General features: G+C 43.0%; 1 protein-coding gene across 1 annotated transcript in view; it reads right to left on the bottom strand.

The window, feature by feature from the left end:
- Nucleotides 1–19,066, bottom strand: part of cxcl13.L (C-X-C motif chemokine ligand 13 L homeolog) — a 31,674-nt gene extending 12,608 nt beyond the window's left edge. The window contains exon 1 of the mRNA XM_018252759.2: nt 19,046–19,066. The gene's annotated coding sequence lies outside the window, so the exon portion shown is untranslated. The remainder of the gene's footprint in view (nt 1–19,045) is intronic.
- Nucleotides 19,067–20,849: the final 1,783 nt, after the last annotated feature.

Below are 20,849 nucleotides of genomic sequence, written 5' to 3'. Positions count from 1 at the left end.
GATGATCTTGACAGGAGGGATAATTGGCTCTTGTCTTTCAGGAGAACGATCCACCAGAGTGAAACTTCGGGACAGAGCATCGGCTTTCCGATTCTTGGAGCCTGGGCGATAAGTCAAGACAAAGTTAAATCCAGAGAAGAAGAGAGCCCACCTTGCTTGTCTGGGATTCAGCCTCTTGAGAGATTGAATGAACTCAAGATCTTATGATCTGTGTAGATCGTGACTGGAATCAAGGAACCTTCAAGGAGGTGACGCCACTCTTCTAAGGCAAGCTTGACGGCCAAGAGTTTCACGATTTCCTACGTCATAATTTTGTTCGGCAGGAGAGAACTTCTTAGAGAAATACGCACATGGGTGCAACTTTCCATCAGAGGAATGTCTTTGGGACAGGATAGCTCCAGCTCCAACTTCAGAAGCATCCACCTCGATGAAGAAAGGTGACTCCGGATCAGGATGGCGGAAAACCGAAGCAGAAGTGAAGGCATCCTTCAAGGATTGAAAAGCTTCAATAGCAGGTGGGGGCCATGAGCTGGGTTTACCCCCTTTTCGGATGAGGGCCAGGATAGGTGCAATACGAGAAGAGAACCCCTTAATGAATTGCCGGGAGTAATTGGCAAAACCAATGAATCTCTGGATTGCCTTGGTGCTCAGCGGTAGGGGCCACTCTTGGATTGCAGACACTTTCACAGGATCCATCTTGAAACCCTCTGGGGAGATGATATAGCCCAGAAAAGGAATCTTGGACACTTCAAACACGCATTTCTCCAACTTGGCAAAGAGGGAGTTCTTCCTCAAACTAGAGAGTACTTCCTTCACCTGGGAGCGATGGCTTGCTAGGTCCCTGGAGAAAATCAGGATGTCATCAAGGTACACGACCACAAACTTTCCCAAGAGATCCCGGAAAATGTCATTCACAAATTCTTGGAAGACAGCGGGGGCATTGCAGAGACCAAAGGGCATCACGAGGTATTCATGGTGCCCATCACGAGTTTTGAATGCTGTCTTCCATTCGTCACCCTCACGGATGCGGACGAGATTATACGCCCCACGGAGATCCAACTTAGTGAAGATTTTAGCCCCCTTCAGTTGGTCTAAAGTTCTGCAATCAGAGGCAATGGATACCGGTTCTTAACTGTGATTTTATTAAGTCCCCGGTAGTCAATACAAGGACGTAGGCCTCCATCCTTCTTCTCTACGAAGAAGAATCCAGCCCCTGCAGGAGAAGTAGAAGGGCGAATAATTCCCTGCTGGAGATTTTCTTGGATATATTCCTTCATGGCAGAGGTCTCACCTGGGGAGAGAGGATAAGTGCGACCTCTAGGAGGCATGGTTCCAGGCAGGAGATCAACTGGACAATCGTAGAGACGATGAGGAGGGAGAAATTCTGCAGACTTTTTACAGAAGACATCAGAGAATTCCTTGTAAAAGGAGGGAATCGTCTTCAAATCAGATGTAGAAATATTCACCCTCTGGATGGGTTCAGCAGGAAGGCAGTGCTGTTGGCAGTACGGACTCCAACGGGAAACCTGCCCCGAGGACCAGTCAATGATAGGGTTATGCAGGCGTAACCAAGGAAGCCCCAAGACGACTGGAACAGAAGGACAGGAAATAATCAGGAACGATAACTTTTCTTTATGTAAATGTAATGGAGTCCGAGATCGGTTTCCAAAATGGTGGCCAAGATGGCGTCCAGGATGGTGGCTCCCTGGTTCCTCACGGACGCAGCTGGATGATGCCGGCCTCTTCCCGCACCCTGATTGGTCGCCGGCGACGGAACGGACGTCGGCGTCAATAATTTGCGCCGGCGTCGGTCGCTGACACCAGCGCGTTCGCGCACACGTCATGACGCCGATGCGTCCAAAATTGGCGCCAAATCTAGGCCTATATTAAGGAGCTCTGGAAATCCATCAGTGCCCAATTATAGGTTTTAGCTTGCTACTCCTGGGTGTGATCTTGTGAATCTTTGTTATTGTGTACCGACCTTTTGCCTGAATTCCTCGACCTTGAACCTCTTCTGCCTGGACTGACCTTGTTGCCTGTTGACCATTCTCTCGTCTCATCCTAATCTGTACTGCGAACTTGGACATTGCTACCTCCTCCCCTGGTCCTCACTACTCCTGAAGCCTTTGGGCCTTACACTATAATTGGGCCATGGACCCTTCGGAGGAAACCCCAGCGCCACCTGATGTCGGTGGAGCGCTTCGTGGACTGGCTTCTCGGATGCAGTCCTATGAGGTACAACAGTCTCATTTTTGTCAGGCCCTGGAAACAATACTGGCAAAGTTGTCGGCCCTAACACCCGCTGACCCTGTTCCCGTACCTGTACCTGTGTCTCCACTCCAGGTCTCCGAGCCCCGCATTCCGGCTCCCCCACTCTACAGTGGTGACCCCGAAGCTTGCCGCGGGTTTGTCAACCAGTGCGAGGTCCAGTTTGCACTTTTACCCGGCCAATTTGTCTCCGAGCGTGCCAAGGTGGGCTTCATATTCTCCCGCCTGCAAGGGAAGGCATTGGAGTGGGCTTCACCTCTATGGGAGAAGGAAGATCCTATCATTGACAATGCCAGGTCCTTCGTTCGCGAACTCCGTACTGTGTTTGATGCTCCGGGTCGTGCCACTGCTTCTTCTGCACGCCTGTTCCAACTTCAACAGGGAACTTGCCCTGTCCCAGAGTACGCCATCGAGTTTCGCACCCTAGTTGCTGAGACTTCGTGGAATAATGACGGGTATCACGCTGCCTTCTACAACGGCCTGGCGATGCGCATCAAAAATGATCTGGTGTCCAGGGAAATTCCATCCCGCTGGGAAGATCTAGTCGCCTTGGCCATAAAGGTTGATACTCGGCAGAGGGAGTTTCAAGCTGAGCTCGACAGAGAGCGCTCCCCAACCAAGAGATTCCACAGGTTCCAACCTACCCTGGCTCCTCGTTTTCAAAGACCCTTCCTTCCCAATCCGGCTTCCACCTTGCCTTCTCCAACTCCTGCGGCTTCTGCTTCTTCCTTCCTGCCTACGGAAGAACCTATGCAGATCGGACGGGCCCGTCTTACCGAACAGGAAAAGCTTTGGAGAAGGGCTGCTGGACTTTGCCTCTACTGTGGTGGAAAATCCCACTTCGCCTATGAGTGCCCAGTGAAGCCGGGAAACGCCAGCACCTAGGTAAGACTGGGGAGACTTACCTGGGTGGAATTGGTCCTTCTCCCCATTCTTCTGCTCAACGCTTCCTCCTTCCTGTGCAGATTCGTTTTGGAACCCAGACGATTTCTTCTGAAGCCTTCCTTGACTCTGGCGCAGCTGGGAATTTCATAAAGTCTTCGCTGAAAGTCACTCCATTCCCCTGCGATCCCTGGCTGTCCCCCTTCGTGCATTGGCGATTGATGATCGTCCATTGTCTTCTGCTATTATTTCTCACTCCACCGATGAACTTTCTGTTATTGTGGGAACCATGCATCTTGAAAGATTGTCTTTCCTTTTAATTGACTGTCCATCTACTCCCATTGTGCTTGGTTTGCCCTGGCTGAATATCCACAACCCAGTAATAGACTGGGCTTCGTCTCAGATCTCCCGATGGAGTTCTTTCTGCCAACAAAATTGTTTAACTACCAAATCCATCATTAAAGTTTCATCTGTGTCTCCAAATTCTTCTCTGCCCTCTGTTTATCAAGCCTTTTCTGATGTCTTCAATAAAAAGTCTGTCGAAGTCCTGCCTCCCCATCGCCCCTATGATTGCCCCATCGAACTTCTTCCTGGGTCCATGCCTCCCAGGGGTCGCACCTATCGGCTTTCCCCTTCTGAAACCTGTGCCATGAAGGAATACATCCAAGAGAATCTGCAAAGAGGCTTTATTCGTCCTTCTTCTTCCCCGGCTGGGGCCGGCTTCTTCTTTGTAGAAAAGAAAGATGGAGGTTTGCGGCCCTGCATTGACTATAGGGGTTTAAATAAAATTACAATTAAAAACCGTTATCCCCTTCCCCTCATCTCTGAACTGTTCGACCAACTCAAGGGGGCTTGTCTTTTTACCAAGTTAGATCTTCGTGGGGCCTACAATTTAATCCGGGTCAGAGAAGGAGATGAATGGAAGACCGCATTCAACACTTCTGACGGGCATTATGAGTATCTAGTGATGCCATTCGGCCTCTGTAACGCCCCCGCGGTTTTCCAAGAATTTGTAAATGACATTTTCAGAGATTTGTTGGGCCAATACGTGGTGGTGTACTTGGACGATATTCTTGTTTTTTCCAGGAACCTTGCTGAGCACCGTCTTCAAGTCCAAGAAGTCCTTTCCCGTCTGCGGAGAAATAACTTATTCGCCAAATTGGATAAGTGCTCCTTTGAGGTTTCGTCCATCTCCTTCCTTGGTTACATCATTTCTCAACAGGGCTTCAGAATGGATCCTGCCAAAATCTCCGCTATCCAGGACTGGCCTCTCCCCACCAGTGTTAAAGCTATCCAAAGATTCATTGGCTTCGCTAACTATTATAGACAATTCATCAAGGGGTTTTCATCCAAGATTGCTCCCATTCTTTCTCTTATCTGAAAAGGGGGTAAGCCTCAGCATTGGCCACCTTTAGCTTTGGAAGCATTCAAGACTCTTAAAACTTCTTTTTCTTCCGCTACCATTCTCAGACACCCTGAACCTTTCCAACCATTCTTCATTGAAGTTGATGCTTCAGATGTCGGTGCTGGAGCAATTTTGTCCCAAAGAGCGTCTACTGATGGAAAACTACATCCCTGTGCCTTCTTTTCGAAAAAATTCACCTCTCCTGAACAAAATTATGATGTAGGAAATCGTGAGTTACTGGCCGTCAAACTTGCTCTAGAGGAATGGAGACATTTGCTGGAAGGTTCTTCCGTCCCTGTGACCATCTATACGGACCATAAAAATCTAGAGTATATCCAGACACTCAAACGCCTCAATCCTCGTCAAGCTAGGTGGGCACTATTCTTCTCTCGTTTTAATTTCATTCTAACCTTTCGGCCTGGTGCTAGGAACAAGAAGGCGGACGCTCTTTCTAGAAGCTTTTTTCTCGAAGATCTCACTTCTGCAGAACCGGAATCCATTGTGCCTCCTACAAAGATCATCGCTGCTCTATTTCCCTCCTTGGCCTCTCAATTATTGTCTGTTCAATCTTCTGCTCCTGTAGGAACTCCTGTTGGTGTTGCCTTTGTCCCTCCTGAACTTCGTCATTCCATTCTGGTTCAGTCCCACAGCTCCAAGCAGGCCGGTCATCCTGGAATCAAAAAGACTACTGAACTTCTGTCTCGTCTTGTATGGTGGCCTTCCCTAAGAAAAGATGTCAAAGACTTTGTTTCCTCTTGCTCTGTGTGTGCTGTATCCAAGTCTGGATGTTCCCCTCCTAAGAGGTTACTCCTACCACTACCTATTCCTTCTCGCCCATGGACTCATCTATCTATGGACTTCATTGTGGATCTCCCTAATTCCTCTGGTTACACAGTTATTTGGGTGGTGATTGATAGATTCAGCAAAGTGGCACATTTTACTCCTCTTCGGAAACTCCCCTCTGCTCCTGAACTTTCCTCATTGTTTATTAAACACATTTTTCGCCTCCACGGTTTCCCTGCCGAAATTGTCTCTGACCGTGGATCTCAATTTGTTTCCAAGTTTTGGAGGTCCCTGTGTAAAGCCCTTGGTGTCTCTCTTCAGTTTTCTTCTTCTTACCATCCACAGTCTAATGGAGCGGCAGAGAGGGTTAACCAGGCCCTTGAACAATTTCTCCGATGCCATGTATCTTTGTGCCAAGACGATTGGGCTGATCTGCTTCCGTGGGCTGAATTCGCACATAATAATGCCTTACATGTTTCTTCTGAAAAATCTCCTTTTTTCTGTATGTATGGTCTTAACCCTTTGGCTTTTCCTCAGGACTTATTACTCACTAATGTCCCTGCCGCCAATGACCAAGCTGCCCACATGTCGGCCATCTGGCACGCCACTGTTTTCAATCTAGAGAAAAGTTCCTTGGTCCAGAAAAGATTCGCTGATCAAAGAAGAATTCCTTCCCCTCTGTATGCACCCGGTGACAAGGTTTGGCTATCTACACGGAACATTCGTCTCAAAGTCCCCTCTCCTAAACTTGGTCCCAAGTTTATTGGTCCCTTCTCCATCTCTGAGATCATCAATCCGGTGGCTGCCCGTTTACAACTTCCCTCGGAGATGCGGATTCCGAACGCCTTCCATGTCTCCTTGCTCAAACCTGCAGGTACTTCTTCTTCTTCTTCCTCAGCTCCTGTCGTGGTGGACGGTCATCAGGAGTTTGAGGTGAAAAGAATCCTGGACTCCCGGATTTCGAGGGGCACCCTACAATACCTCATTGAGTGGAAGGGGTTCGGCCCGGAGGAGTGCTCCTGGGTAAGAAGTTCAGATGTCCATGCTCCTCTCCTGGTCCGAAAATTTCATCGGCAGTTTCCTTCTAACCCAGGTGGTCCTGAGGCCCCCCCTAGGGAGGGGGGTACTGTAATGGAGTCCGAGATCGGTTTCCAAAATGGTGGCCAAGATGGCGTCCAGGATGGTGGCTCCCTGGTTCCTCACGGACGCAGCTGGATGATGCCGGCCTCTTCCCGCACCCTGATTGGTCGCCGGCGACGGAACGGACGTCGGCGTCAATAATTTGCGCCGGCATCGGTCGCACATGTCAGAGCGTCGGTCGCTGACGCCAGCGCGTTCGCGCACACGTCATGACGCCGATGCATCCAAAATTGGTGCCAAATCTAGGCCTATATTAAGGAGCTCTGGAAATCCATCAGTGCCCAATTATAGGTTTTAGCTTGCTACTCCTGGGTGTGATCTTGTGAATCTTTGTTATTGTGTACCGACCTTTTGCCTGAATTCCTCGACCTTGAACCTCTTCTGCCTGGACTGACCTTGTTGCCTGTTGACCATTCTCTCGTCTTATCCTAATCTGTACTGCGAACTTGGACATTGCTACCTCCTCCCCTGGTCCTCACTACTCCTGAAGCCTTTGGGCCTTACAGTAAAGTCCCAACCTGCACAGGCAATTCCCCAGTCGTCATAGAGATAAACTCGGATTCAAGGGGTCGGTCATCAATGGCGGTTACTCGAAGTGGAGGAGTCAATGGAAACAGGGGAACATTCATATGCTTGGCAAAGAGAGCGTCCATGAAATTTCCGGTAGTTCCAGAGTCAATAAAAGCTGAGCCAACAACGGTCTTAGATGACAGACGGATCTGTAAAGGCAGAAGAAACCTGTGAAAGTTTTCTTGTGACTTCGGAGTAATACCCCCTACATGAGTCTTTCCAAGGTTACCTTGAAGAGGGGAACTCTGAGGCTTCACTGGACAGGAGTTGGCAAAATGAGATTGACCCCCACAGTAGAGACAAAGTCCAGCCGTACGTCTCCGGAGTTTCTCCTGTTCAGAGAGACGAGCTCTTCCGACTTGCATAGGTTCCTCCGGAGGAATAACAGAAGGCTGCTGGGGGGTAGGAGGTAATAGGGATCTTTGAAAGCGAGGAGCCAGCATGGGTTGAAACTTCTTGACTCGGTCCCTATCAGCTTGATGTTCTCTCTGACGGGTGTCCACCTTGACAGACAAAGCAATGAGGTCTTCAACCTGCGTGGGTAATTCAGACGCGTCTCTCCATGCTCCCGGCGGCCTTGACACTCTGTAATCAAGCAGAAGATCAGGGCTGGTAAAACCAGGAGATCAAGTATGCAGGGAAGGATAACCAGGAAGGGACAACAAAAGAACTCAAGAATCAAGGAACTCAGGAACATGGAACTCAGGAGCAAAAGGCCAGACCAAGGAAGGGGACTCAATGATCTAACAAAGGGAAGCATGAAGGGATGGGCGTAAATAGGTCATTAATAAGGCAATTATCAGCATAACCATTGCCTGGTGTAAATGAGAACCTTCTGAGAACAGAATTAGTATGGTAAAGCTTAACAGGGCTGTCAAAAAGTCGCAGGTGTTCAGGAGAATAATGTCACACAGATCAGGGTTCGAAACCTGACAAGTCCTGACACTAACTTTAGCAAACTATAGCCTTTTGGGTTCACATCTAAGATGTGGCTTGCATTTGCCACAACTCTTTCTCTACTATTCTGAACCAGAATGGCACTCCTTGTAAATTGCTGTCTTTGTACAGCTAACAGCTGGAATAGCAGATCACAATCTGCGTGTGCCAACATTGGTGCAGATAACAAGCAAGCATTCAGTGCTACTGCCTGCAAAGCAAGCAGATGTTTCTCAAATTTATAGAAAAAAATTACATTACCTAAATATATTAGCACCATATCATTGTTAATGCAGTATCTCAGCAATGATAAATGCAGTTTTAAGTCTAACTTAGCCCTTAGTTTATCCTGAGACTCTTCAGTCCTGGGAAGCAGAATGCATCCCAGCAAGTGAAAGTACTGGGAAAGGGAAAGGTCAAGTACTGTTCCTGAATTGGACATAAAAAGCATAATCAGTGTCAAAGTAAAATGGCTCATAGTGTCTGTCTTTGAGTCTCTGATGAATCTAACTGAGGGCACCACAGTTGTTGTAAAATGGTGTGCTGTTCTGGTTTGTCAGGGAAGCATCTCGGTATTGAGGGTCCTTTCAAACAATAGCAAACAGCAGCTATGTTAGTGGTCATAGTCACTGGTACTTCAGCATGGCTCCTATTTTTAGCCGACACCTACCCTTCTTGCTCTCACTGTCCAGACCAAGATATCAAACAAACGTGTTGCAGGGTTACAGGGGTACTGTAATGCCCTGCAATAGGAGCTCATGTCCACTATAAATGCAGAGAAGCTGTTTGGCTAGTGTGCTTTTCCCACCAAACACTGAAGCACTTGTTGCTGTTCACACTACTTATCTACCTGTCGTGGCAGTTCTCCCTTCATGACCTGCGTCTGCTTAGAGCTGTCCATCCAACTCTTGAACAATATTTATACTGAGAATTACAGCCCAGTCTTCCCCCCTAACAACCATAACCTCCTTCACAGCAATCACTACCAGACAACTAAATGTACAACCAGGTGACGCCCATCGCTGCAGCTGACAGGGTCACCCCAAAGGCCATTCTCTCTAGGTCCTGGAACCCTCTTTATTTAATGAAGGCCAAAGTCTCTATATCTGGGGACAGACAAGTTGTTCTATCTATATTATATAGAATTGATAAGCAATCCCCTTCATATTGTGTTCTAAAGAAAGACATTATGAGCAGTAATTAGCATGGCTTTATGAAAGATAGGTCGTGTCAAACAAATTTGATTGCTCTTTATGATGAGGTTAGTAAGAATTTGGACAGTGGGGTTACTGTAGATGTGAACTATTTGGATTCTGTCAAAGCATTTTATACAGACAAACTTCTTTCTAATCTAAGGTCAGTTGGGCTTAGTAAAGTTATTTATACATGGATAGGAAACAGGGCTACAGGATCAGGTACAGAGGGTGGTTGTCAGTGGTACATTCTCTACTTCTGTATTGGGTCCACTTTATTAAACATAATAATGACTTTGTGAAGAGTATTTTAAGTAATGTATCAGTGTAAAAATTGTAATCCAGAGGTAAATCCGGATGTAAAAATATGTAATATGATATGGGGAGTGGTTAAGTTACTTTTTAGTATATTATAGAATACCTAATTCTAAGCAACTTTTTAATTGGCCTTCATTTCTTCTTTTTGATAGTTAACCTTACTCTTTCCAGCTTTCAAATGGGAGTCAGAGAGCGCAACTAAAAAACGAATGCTCTGCAAGACTACAAATGTACTGTGATTGCTACTTTTTATTATGACTATTCAGACAATCTCCTATGATTCTAAAAAGCCAAATAACTCAATACCACAAATTATACAAAATGAAAACCATTTGCATATTGTCTTATAATACACAAAAGCCATGAAATTATATCCTTATAAACGGTGAGTTCTGATGTCATCAGTTATAAACGGTGAGTTCTGATGTCATTTCTGTCACATGACTCATTGAAATTTGTGTATTATAATAAATAAAGTACCCCCAGTTGTAAAATATGAGGATATTAGAAGTTACCTCGGAGTTCCATGACCTGTATAAAAACACTCGGCCTTCGGCCTCGTGTTTTTATATGGTCATGAAACTCCTCGGTAACTTATAATATCCCTATATTTTACAAAAGGGGGTACTTTATTCACTATATAATATCACTCTCTGCATTATACTAAATGCTAATGACCCCTTTAATAGGACCCTTAAGGCAAATCCATAATAGAGAAGGGCCTTGGAGTCCTTGTAGATAAACTTAAGGGGAGATATGATAACTAGGTCATTTATTCCAATTAGAAGAAAAAAGGTTCAATCATAATATTCAGAAAGGTTTTTTTTTTTTTACAATGAAAGCTGTGAAGTTGTGGAATTCTCTCCTTGAATCGGTTATACTGGCAGATACAGTAGATAGCTTCAAGAAGGTGATTGGTGTGATTGCCATCTTGGAGTCAGGAAAGGAATTTTCCCCTCTCTATGAGGCAAATTGGAAAAGCTTTCGAAGGTTTTTTTTTGCCTTTCTCTGGATCAACTAGCAGTAAGCTATACAGACATAAAAGATTGACGTGTCTTCTTTTAAACCTAAGTACTATGTAATAACCAGTGGCCTATCATCACTAAAGCTCAGCAGTCACACAGGGTCAGGTCCCAAGGACCCCCAGGTTTCCAGCAACTCTTCCCCATTCCCTCTAGGTTCCTGTATAGCCCTCCTGCTGCTAGACTGGTTAAATATGTTGTAACAGCTGTCATGGGAGTCTACAGATTCTTTTCCAGCTCACCTTCCTAACTCCTCTCAACAGCCTCAATCAAGATTGAGCTTGAAGCTTGAAATAGGGTGGTACTGTCAGTCTGGATTTTATATTTCAACTCCACTCTTAATTGTTGGAGGCCGGGCATAAACTGATTGAGTAAAAACTTTGGATTCAATATCCACTGCTAGGTCTCAAATGCCTGCCTTAATCAATTTATTGTATAGGTCTTGCAAGTCCACAGCAAACTGTTGAAGCATCTTATTCTCCCTCTGCACTAAATTGAAGAACCTAGTTCTTAGGTCTGTGACTACACCAAACCCTCCATACAACCCTTGTAAATGGGATTATCCGTATGGGACCTGCTATCAAGTTTGGGGTTTGCTAGATAAGGGATCTTTAAGTAATTTGGAGCTCAATACCTTAGGTCTACTAAAAATTGAATTAAACTAAAGAAATCCAATAGGATTGTTTTCCCTCCAGTGAGGATTAATTAAATCTTAGTTAGGATCAAGTACAAGGTACTGTTTTATTATTACAGAGAAAAAAAGTTTAAAAACTTTGAATTACTTTATTAAAATGGATTCTGTGGGAGATGATTTTCCCATAAATCTGAGTTTTCTGGATAAGGGGTTTCAGGATAACAGATCCCAGAGGTGTGGCATTTTGTGGGCATCGCCCTCCAGGGACCCCAGGGCCAGAATCGGTACTCAATGCAGACAGTACATATGCAGTCTTTCTACCAGTAAGCCACTGTCAAATTTACTCTTTAGGGCAGAGACAGATGAGAAGATTCGGGGAGATTTAGTCGCCTGATGAGGAAACTTCGGGCGACTTCGGAAAACTAAACTTTTCGAGTGCCATCCCACCGGCGATTTAAATTCTAGCAGGCGGGGAGGCAGTTCTGGGGACATTAGTTGCCCAAAGAAAAGGCGACTTGTGGCCAGGTGACTAATCTCCCCAAATCTTCTCGTCTGTCTCTGCCCTTACTGCTGCAACTGAGATTACACTTCCTGATCCTGCCATGCTGCTGACTGCACTAAAAGTAAAACTATAGAATATAAATACTTGTTTGCCTGTGCAGAATTCTTTGTTGAGTTACATGTTACAAGTTTTCAAACTCAATAACAGAACACTGGACTTCACTCCGTAGGGCAAATTTATTGCTTTCTAACTTGTAGGTGACTGTTCAAATCGAATTGCTGATTGGTTGATATGGGCAACATCACCGGTGATGTTTGTCTCCAGTGTTAATAAATATGCCTATGGGTGTGTAGTCTCTGGTTGGTCCCACGTGGTTTGGACACTGGCTTGTTGTCTACTTTGGTAGAGCTTGCTGTACCTAACCTAACTCACTGCCAGAATGTCCACTCTACTTCCTCTTCCTCCTAAATTATGCTCATACAATGAAAAACACACACACAAAGAGAAATTAAGAAAAGAAAAAGAGAGAGATAACAGAAAAAAGGCAGTGCTAAATTCACCCCTTTACCAGCTGGTTGGCCTGTCAGGCAGTAGCAAAAATAGTAGGGGTGCAACTGTGCTGGACCTGCACTGATGGGGCCCACTGGTGCCCCAGTAGGTCCACTGACATCATTGGAGGAGTTTTAATAAGCTGTCTTTCTTGACAAATAATGTGGGACCCAAGGAATATAGGTCTCTAAAAAAGGATTTAAATAAATTATGTTGTGCCATAGGCATCACATGTTTCCAGTTTGGAGGAATGGGGTTAGCACTTTACCAACTTACAACCAATGATAAAAACATCATAAATCATTGAATATGGGCATAAGTATTTTTAAATGACTATATTTAATAACCCCAGTCCTAATATTTAAAGTGACTATGGAGAGCTGGTATTGCAGGACCACCCACCTGTTTAATGATATAACCAGTCCTTTAAATTAGGTTCTGTATCATCATCACTAAACGGCTTAATTAAGAAATAGTTACTGTATGTAGCCAACTGTTCAGCGTGTAGTTTTATCTTTGCTCAGATGAAATCATTTTGGCACACATCAAAAAGATGTATTAGGGGAAAATCATATTTTCTACTTCAACCTATTAATATGGAACTTATTCGTTTGAAACTTTCCCTTTTTATTTACCACCAGATCAAACATACTTACTGTAAAAAGTATTGAAGTCTGATGTTAGGAAAACCTCCTATTTTTACCTCACAGCTGAAAAACGAAAAACAGCTAATGTATTGTTTCGGAAACAAACCCTTCCTTATTTATTGTGGCAGGAAATACTACCCAAGTGTAACTGACTTATGTAAATTTGCACCATTGCTTTGTAGTGTTAATACAATTTTTCATTATTGCAATATAGCTTGAAAATAACTTGTGAAGTTGGCTTATGTTATTCCTTCTTGCATCCTCAACCAATCCCTGTTTGTGTCCAATTACATCTGTTACAGTAACTGGGAAATGTAATACATTTGAAAAGGTTTGCACAAGGTCTTGTAACCCATAGCAACCAATTAACAGGTAGCATTTACTGGTTAAAAACATCAGCTGTATTTTTTTTTGTATTTTTGAGTGATGCAGACAGCAGTGTTAGGAGGCACAGCAGCCATGTGCAGGTCATAAGGACAGAGCGGGTTGTGCCTCCTGAGACACCTAATTTGCTCCACAGAATGATATGCAAGTTAGCGGGTAGATGGTGGGACACCTGTGGGCCTCTCCACACCCACCAGACTTGCAGGCAGCAATCGATTCAAGGGCCATGCCACTAGTTCCTGTGCTCTGAAGTGGAGAGCAGACCTGCTCACTTTCATTCCAAACAGTTTATTAAAGGAGAAGGAAAGGCTTGGTGCACTTGGGGTGCCAAATGTTAGGCACTGGCAAGTGATTGTATGGACTTACCTGAAACCCCGGGCCGGTGCTCCTATCAGCAGAAAACTGCCCAGGCCCAGGGTTATACCAGTGAGCACCATGGAGCGATCCACTTCCGTCTTTCCTGGGGCAAAAGCATGCGCAATTGAACGAAATAGCCAACTTTTTAGTTAAAGTTTGTCTTTGTTCTATTGCGCATGCGCAGCCACGCAAAGACAGAGGAAGACGGAAGAAGATTGCTCTGTGGTTCTCACTGGTATAACCCCGGGCCGGTACAGTTGTCTGCTGATAGGAGCACTGGCCTGGGGTTTCAGGTAAGTCACTTGGGTTGCCTAACATTTGGCACCCCCAAGTGCACCAAGCCTTTCCTTCTCCTTTAAGTGGTGATCAGTAGAGGCATTCAGTCTTGTCTACCCTAAGAGTGTGTAAAGTGTGCATTCATGTCAAGTAGCCACAACTAGAAGTAATGCTCAACTATATGCGTTAACTTCAAGAGCTGAAATACTGCTTCTTAAATTATAATTTTAGCTCTTCTAGTGCAGAGAGCACAATGAGCTCTCTGCGCTACAGATGTGACCTCCCCTCAGCATCCAAAAAGCTGCCTTAGGCCAAGGACCCATAAAGGCCCCTGGCAGAAACCAATTGTTTGTTTTAACTCCTCTCCTTGTTCAGAGAATGGTGAAAGAGTGTAGAGTGCTAGCCCGGACAGCTCAGTGAGTTCCGGCAAATGCCAGAGGGGCTGCTGTAACATTACATAGACTGTCACTATTTTTTGGGCTGGTGGGGGGCTGTTTGGGCCTCTGTGTACCTGAAATGCTACAGCCTATTTTGATTCTCATTCAGCCCTGGTAGTTAATGCCTAGCACCAAAGTTTTAATGGGGGCCCCATGACAAGATATGGAAGGGAGCAGGAAGAACTTTGGTTTCTAACATGTGGTGTAGTTGTTGCAAATCTGTTCTTTGTCCCTAATCAGATTTATTTGTGATTTTTATGTTCCCCCCTTCCAAAAAATAACTTGTTTAGAACTGCTTGCACAATTCAATAGAAAAACCTTGGGGGCGGTGGTGGAAATACTGACATACTATGCAAAGAGTTCTTGAGAAGACTTGGGGACATAAAAATCCTTTGAAGAGCTGGGCCTCCAGATGGAAAGCTCTGTGGTAAGACAATATACCATTCAAGGACAGACATAACATAGTATTCATAATGAAACAAACATCTACTCATGATGTTCTCATAGCACAAAAGAATAGAAATACCAGTAAGGGATGGTAAAAAGAGAATATCATTTTTTAAACATTAGCACTTCTGGATTTTGACATGAAAACATTACATTTATTCTGCTTTACTCTTGAAGCTGGGCATTTCTGCATTTTGCTTCATGTTTTATCATGGGATTATTTCTCTCAATTCTTTCCAGATATGATAATCATCTTAGTCCTACTATATATATTACAGTGTGTACAGTTATAGGTGGTTCCACATGAAAAAACACGCAGCCTTAAGGAGAGCGTATAATAGTTTTTGCTGCAGTTTTGATTTAAAATACTTATCAAGGTTCCTTACAAATTGAGTAGCAAAGGCAGTAATGTAACACTAGGCAGAGCAGACCACAAAGCCTGGTGGGGAAAAGAGAAGTGCACAGATTTACCCCGCTATACGGCGCTGATCGAAGGAATCACAAGAGAAGTTTGAGCTCAATTTTCTAGCGGCTTTATTTGGCACATCTAGTGAACTTGTGGCAGTTGGTTGGTGAGGAAACCTATGCGTTTCCTGCCTTCTCTCCTGGCACTTTGTCAGGGTCTAGTGTTTGTCACATGTTCAGGGCTTTAAATAGACGAATTGTTTGGTATCAATCAAACGCACATTGGATACACCGTGTAAAAAACTGTGAATTACTGTTACAATTATTCATAAGTAGTGATAAAACATTGTACGATGTCTTGTATGTGTATGTGCGCTATCAAGAAGGGTGAGCTCCTATACCTATCCTTGTGCTTATTCATAAGGGAAAAGAGAAGGCCCAATAAGTACTCATATTAGGTTACTTCTCATAAGAAACCATCTGGCTAAAATGTGTTGGAATAGGGGGAATGTGGGAAGCCGTCACATACTGATGGACATTAATATTTTCTGCAGGGTGGTTGGAGATGTCACTTTTTGGCACTGAGCAGAGTTTCTCCTTTACTTGAGTTGGCCTTAGCAGTACTGCTAGGTAGCACTTATTCTTGCAATACCACCTCTATGCTGACGATACTTAAATCTCTCTCTCCTCTACTGATCTCAATCCAGACCTCTTAACTGGGTCTTTTCCTCCTGTCTGCTATGTCTTCTTGGATGTCACAACACTACCTTAAATGAAACCTCTCTAAAGCGGAAATGGTTCTCTTTCCCCCAACTATCCGTAACATTCCAGAAGTGTCTATCATAGTTAAAAATTCCACTATCACCTTGGGGTTATACTAGATTCTGCATTGTTCTTCACTCCTCATATCAAGTCACAATCATGTCACTTTCACCTAAGGAACATATCCAAAATATGATCATTTATCACCCAAGATATCGCCAAAATTCTTATTCACTCTTTCATCATGTCACGTCTAGACTACTGTAACTGCCTACTGTACTGGCTACTACTGTAATTGGCCTTCCCTGCCAGAGACTGTCACCTCTCCAGTCCCTAATGAGCACTGCCACCTGGCTTATACGCCTCAGCAACCGCTCCTCCTCTGCCATGCCCTGTTGCCAATCCCTGCAACGGCTTCTACTACCTTTCAGAATAGAATTCATACTAATGACCCTGACATTCAAAGCTCTGCCCCATCCTACATCTCTGAACTCATCTCTAAATACTCACCCAACCAATTACTACACTCCTCACTGACCTGCTCTTCAACTCTTCTCTCATTACCTCCTCACATGCTCGCATTTAAGACTTTGCAAGGCTGCACTCCTCCTCTGGAATTCTCTCCCACACTACTCTACTACTCTGTCTACTTTCTTCTAACCCTTCTACTTTCAAAAGTTCAATTAAAACACACTTATTTAGAGAAGCCTACCCTCACTCTGTTTAGCTGCCAAATGCAATACCATATGCTACATCTCTCCCCTGCTTATTTCTGATCTTGCCCACTCCCACACCATGTCTCATTCCCTTCCCCACCTTTTGTACTGATACTGGTCGTTATGTATGTAACTCTGTAAGTTCTATGTATGTAATTTGTGTGATTTCTTTGTATAAATACATTTATTTTACAGCACTGTGCACTATATTGGCACTCTAAAAATACATATTAATAATAGTAATAATAAATTATAATTATAATTCGATAACATAGTGGGTATTATACATGCATTTGTTTAGTCCCAGAATACATCACTTTAACAAGGTAACAAGGGGTTGCATGACTCTGAATGAGCTGATGAAAAGGGGAATATATTTTCCCTTTATTTCACTGCACATTTGTGATGCCTGACCTGGCTGACCAAGGAGGCAAAACTTTTGCTGAGATACAGCCAGGCCTGGAATGACAATTTGTGGGTTCTTGCAAATGCCAGAGGAGTGCTTTAAGCTGCCATAGACACTACTGTAAGATGCCATAGACTCTCTATTTATTGGGCTGGAGGGGGCTGCTTGGGCCTCTATGTATCTGAAATGGCAGGGCCTATATTGAATCTCAGTTCAAACCTGGATACAGCCCCCAATATTCGTTAGCAGTTTCTGTGTGTTTTGTCTAAAGAAATGTCCCAAAAACCTTCCCATTGGGTGTGGCGATTGGGGTTATTTTACACTAATAATTTATATTGTAGTTAATATTCTGATTATTTATATTGTATATTCTGAACGCTGCCTTGACATACAAAGGATCATCATGTCATCTAATCGCTGTTGGTTATTATGTTACACTGATAATTTAAAGGGGTGGTTCACCTTTAAGGTAACTTTTATTATATTATAGTATGGCCAATTCAAATCAACCTTTCAATTGGTTTTCATTATTTATTTTTTATAGTTTTATAGTTATTTGTCTTTTACTTCTGATTCTTTCCGGCTTTCAAATGAGCATCGCTGTCTCCTTCTAAAAAACAAATGCTCTGTAAGGCTACAAATGTATTGTTATTGCTACTTTTTATTACTGATCATTTTTTTCAGACTCTCTCCTATTCATATTCCAGTCTCTTATTCAAATCAATGCATGGTTGCTAGTGTAATTTGGGAACTAGTTACCGGATTGCTTAAAATGCAAATTGAAGAGCTGCTGAATAAAAAGCTGAATAACTCAAAAACCTTCAATAATGAAAACAAATCGCAAATTATCTCAAAATATCACTCTCTATATCATACTAAAAGTTATTTCAAAGGTGAACAACCTATTTAAGTAATTAAAGTAATAGGCTTGATTCTGTGTTCACACATAAAAGATTATACTGCCATCTCGTGGCCTTTGAGTGTCCTATTCCACTGCTAATTTAAAGCAATATTTTAAATTATACATTGATACTGAAAGAATCATAATGGCATCTAATGGCTGTACAATTTTAGAATCCACTGGTAATTTAATTCTGGAGAATGCTAACAATACGCTGCATTACCTTGCATTGAAGTAAAGCTTTTACTTAAAACTCTACCTAAACTTCTTCATGTTTGCTTTAGTTTCTTTAAAGTCAAATAAATCCATGAAAACTAATTATCTAATTATCCTTTACACATTTTGACAAAGAACAAACCCAATAAATAACTGTTATTCCAGAAAAGCAATTCATACATGAAGTTACCCTTCAGCAGTGCCATTTCTTAGGAAAGAGCCACCTGAGACGGCTCCTGTAATGTCGCCCCCCCCTGCCCGCTTACCTTTCCGGGGAGAGGCAGCAACGCTAGTCTACGATAAAGGGGTGGTTCACCTTTACCTTAACTTACCTTAACTTTTAGTATTTATTTTTTATAGATTTTAAATGACTTGCCTTCAGCTTTCACTGACCCCATCTAAAAAACAAATACTCTGTAACGCTACAAGTTAATTGTTATGCTGCTTTATATTACTCATCTTTCTATTCAGGCCCTCTGCTATTTATATACCATTCTCTCATTTAAATCAATGTACAGTTGCTAGGGTAATATGGGCCCTAACAACCAGATTGCTGAAACTGCAAAGTGGAAAGCTGCTGAATAAAAACCACAAATAAAAAAACCAATGCCAAATTATTTTTCACTACATCATAAAACAAGTTAATTTAAAGGTGAACAACACCTTTAAAAAAAATGAATACATAAAAATATGCAACCTGAAGAGTAACTGTAGCTTCTAAAACACAGTGATCTTGACAAAGTGCCATCCCCAGGACATTGGGTCTAATACATTATTTATACATTTTAAATAGTTTTAATGTTAATCAAGCATTATGTCAGTTGCGGTGACTTACATTAAACATTGCTGTTCTAAAAATGTTTTAAAAGATTTAAAAAGGGAAATTTACCTGCAATAGATTGTAAAAGGATCTACTACTGCAGCCAGGACAAACGCAAATTCCAGATTGTAGAATTCTGCGGCTACGGAGAAAAAAACTTTTATTTTGCACAGACACAGTATAAAGCACACAACACTAAGGGCCAGATTTATCAAGGGTCGAATTTCGAAGATAAAAATACTTCCAAATTCGACCATCAAATTGGAATACTTTGACGTTGAATATCGATGTCAAAGTTTTTTTTATCGAATTTGACCGTTTTGCAGTCAAAGTAAAATCGTTTGATTCGAAGGATTTCAGCGATCGAGCGATTTTCCTTCGACTTCAAAAAACTTGTTCTAGAAGGTCCCCATAGGCTAACATAGCACTTCAGCAGGTTTAATTTGGCAAAGTATTGACGTCGAAGTTATATTAAAGAGACAGTACTTTGATTATCGCATGGTCGAATATTCAAACTATTTTACTTCAAATCGAATTCGAAGTGGTAGTATCCTATTCGATGGCCGAAGTATCCAAAAAAACACTTAGAATTTAAAAAAATTTTTACTTCGAAAATTCCCTCTAATTCACTTGACCCTTGATAAATCTGCCCCGAAAAATACATCTACTGTACATAAAAAAAAAATATGCCCATTCCCAGCCACAACAGTGTTTTAATTGATCCCAATGTTTCATGATTTTTTCATGTTTTTTTCTGTGATATCAGTAATGCCCAAATGTGCATTGTGTGGTCCTCGGCAACCTAAATACATTTTCACACCACAAGATGGCCATATTGATATATTTTCAACAATGCAGAACACCATAAAAACTAGAAAAGAAAACCAGCCCTCTTTATTCTAGATGGATATTTTACACAGGCTTTACTAGTGCCCTATTTTCTTTGACAATAGATATTTATAGTCTGATATTTTAAAAGTTAATTGGTTTTATTTTGCCTCGACTAAGTTTTATATTCTCTTCCACTTCCACTAGCAGTTCAGTTCACCACCTATGGTGCCATTTACTAATGCATTCTTTTGGTTTACTTGACTTTTTTATTTATCTTTCCTGAAGAGTCACTCATGAACAGAGTTGAAGATTTGAAGATACTGTCTGGATACAGCAATTGAGGGGGGGGGAGAGATTTCAGGGAGACAGGGGATTATGTTAATCCTGTTAAAGTCTGGAATGTGTCACTTTTGCTTTAAGTGCAGTGGCCAACCGGAAGATTTGTTGCCTGCGATTATTTAAACACGCAGGGTCAAACTGGGCCGACTGGACACCGCTCCCTGCACTTCTTCTTCCTAAAGTGACCTCCCTTCTTCGGGCCAGTCACGGCAAAAACACAATACATGCAGGTGCGGCACAGCAAAAGGGGGCCCTGAGACAGCAGCCCGGTGGGCCCCAGGCCCCCCACTCTGACCCTGTATGCACGACTACGGGCTAATAAATCTCCCTTTGGAAATAACTGATATCGCTGGCGGAAAAACCAACATATTTCTGAAGAACAAAGCGATGTGTTGGTTTTACCGCCAGAGATTTCAATTATTTCCAATGGAGATGCATTTTTAGGGAAACTTGTCACCCACAGTTGTACATTTTTATTGTAGGCGACAAATCTACCAGTTGGCAATGCCTTTCTGATTATTTTGCATTGAAGCTCTTCTTTTTCGTCTGGTGTTTGGGCAGGGTTTACCTTAGGTCCCAGCAATGAATGGATGACTTGCAATAGTGTTCTGTTAGACTGCTATGGTTCGCAAAAAGAATTACAAGGAAAGTAAGTGTTTGCCACCAAGCCTCCCTCAGATGTACCTACATATCACAGAAAATA

Source organism: Xenopus laevis, chromosome 1L, assembly GCF_017654675.1.
Source record: "Xenopus laevis strain J_2021 chromosome 1L, Xenopus_laevis_v10.1, whole genome shotgun sequence".
Classification (NCBI taxonomy): domain Eukaryota; kingdom Metazoa; phylum Chordata; class Amphibia; order Anura; family Pipidae; genus Xenopus; species Xenopus laevis.
The sequence above is the reverse complement of the archived record's forward strand: the minus strand, read 5'-3'. Positions and strand labels throughout refer to the sequence as shown.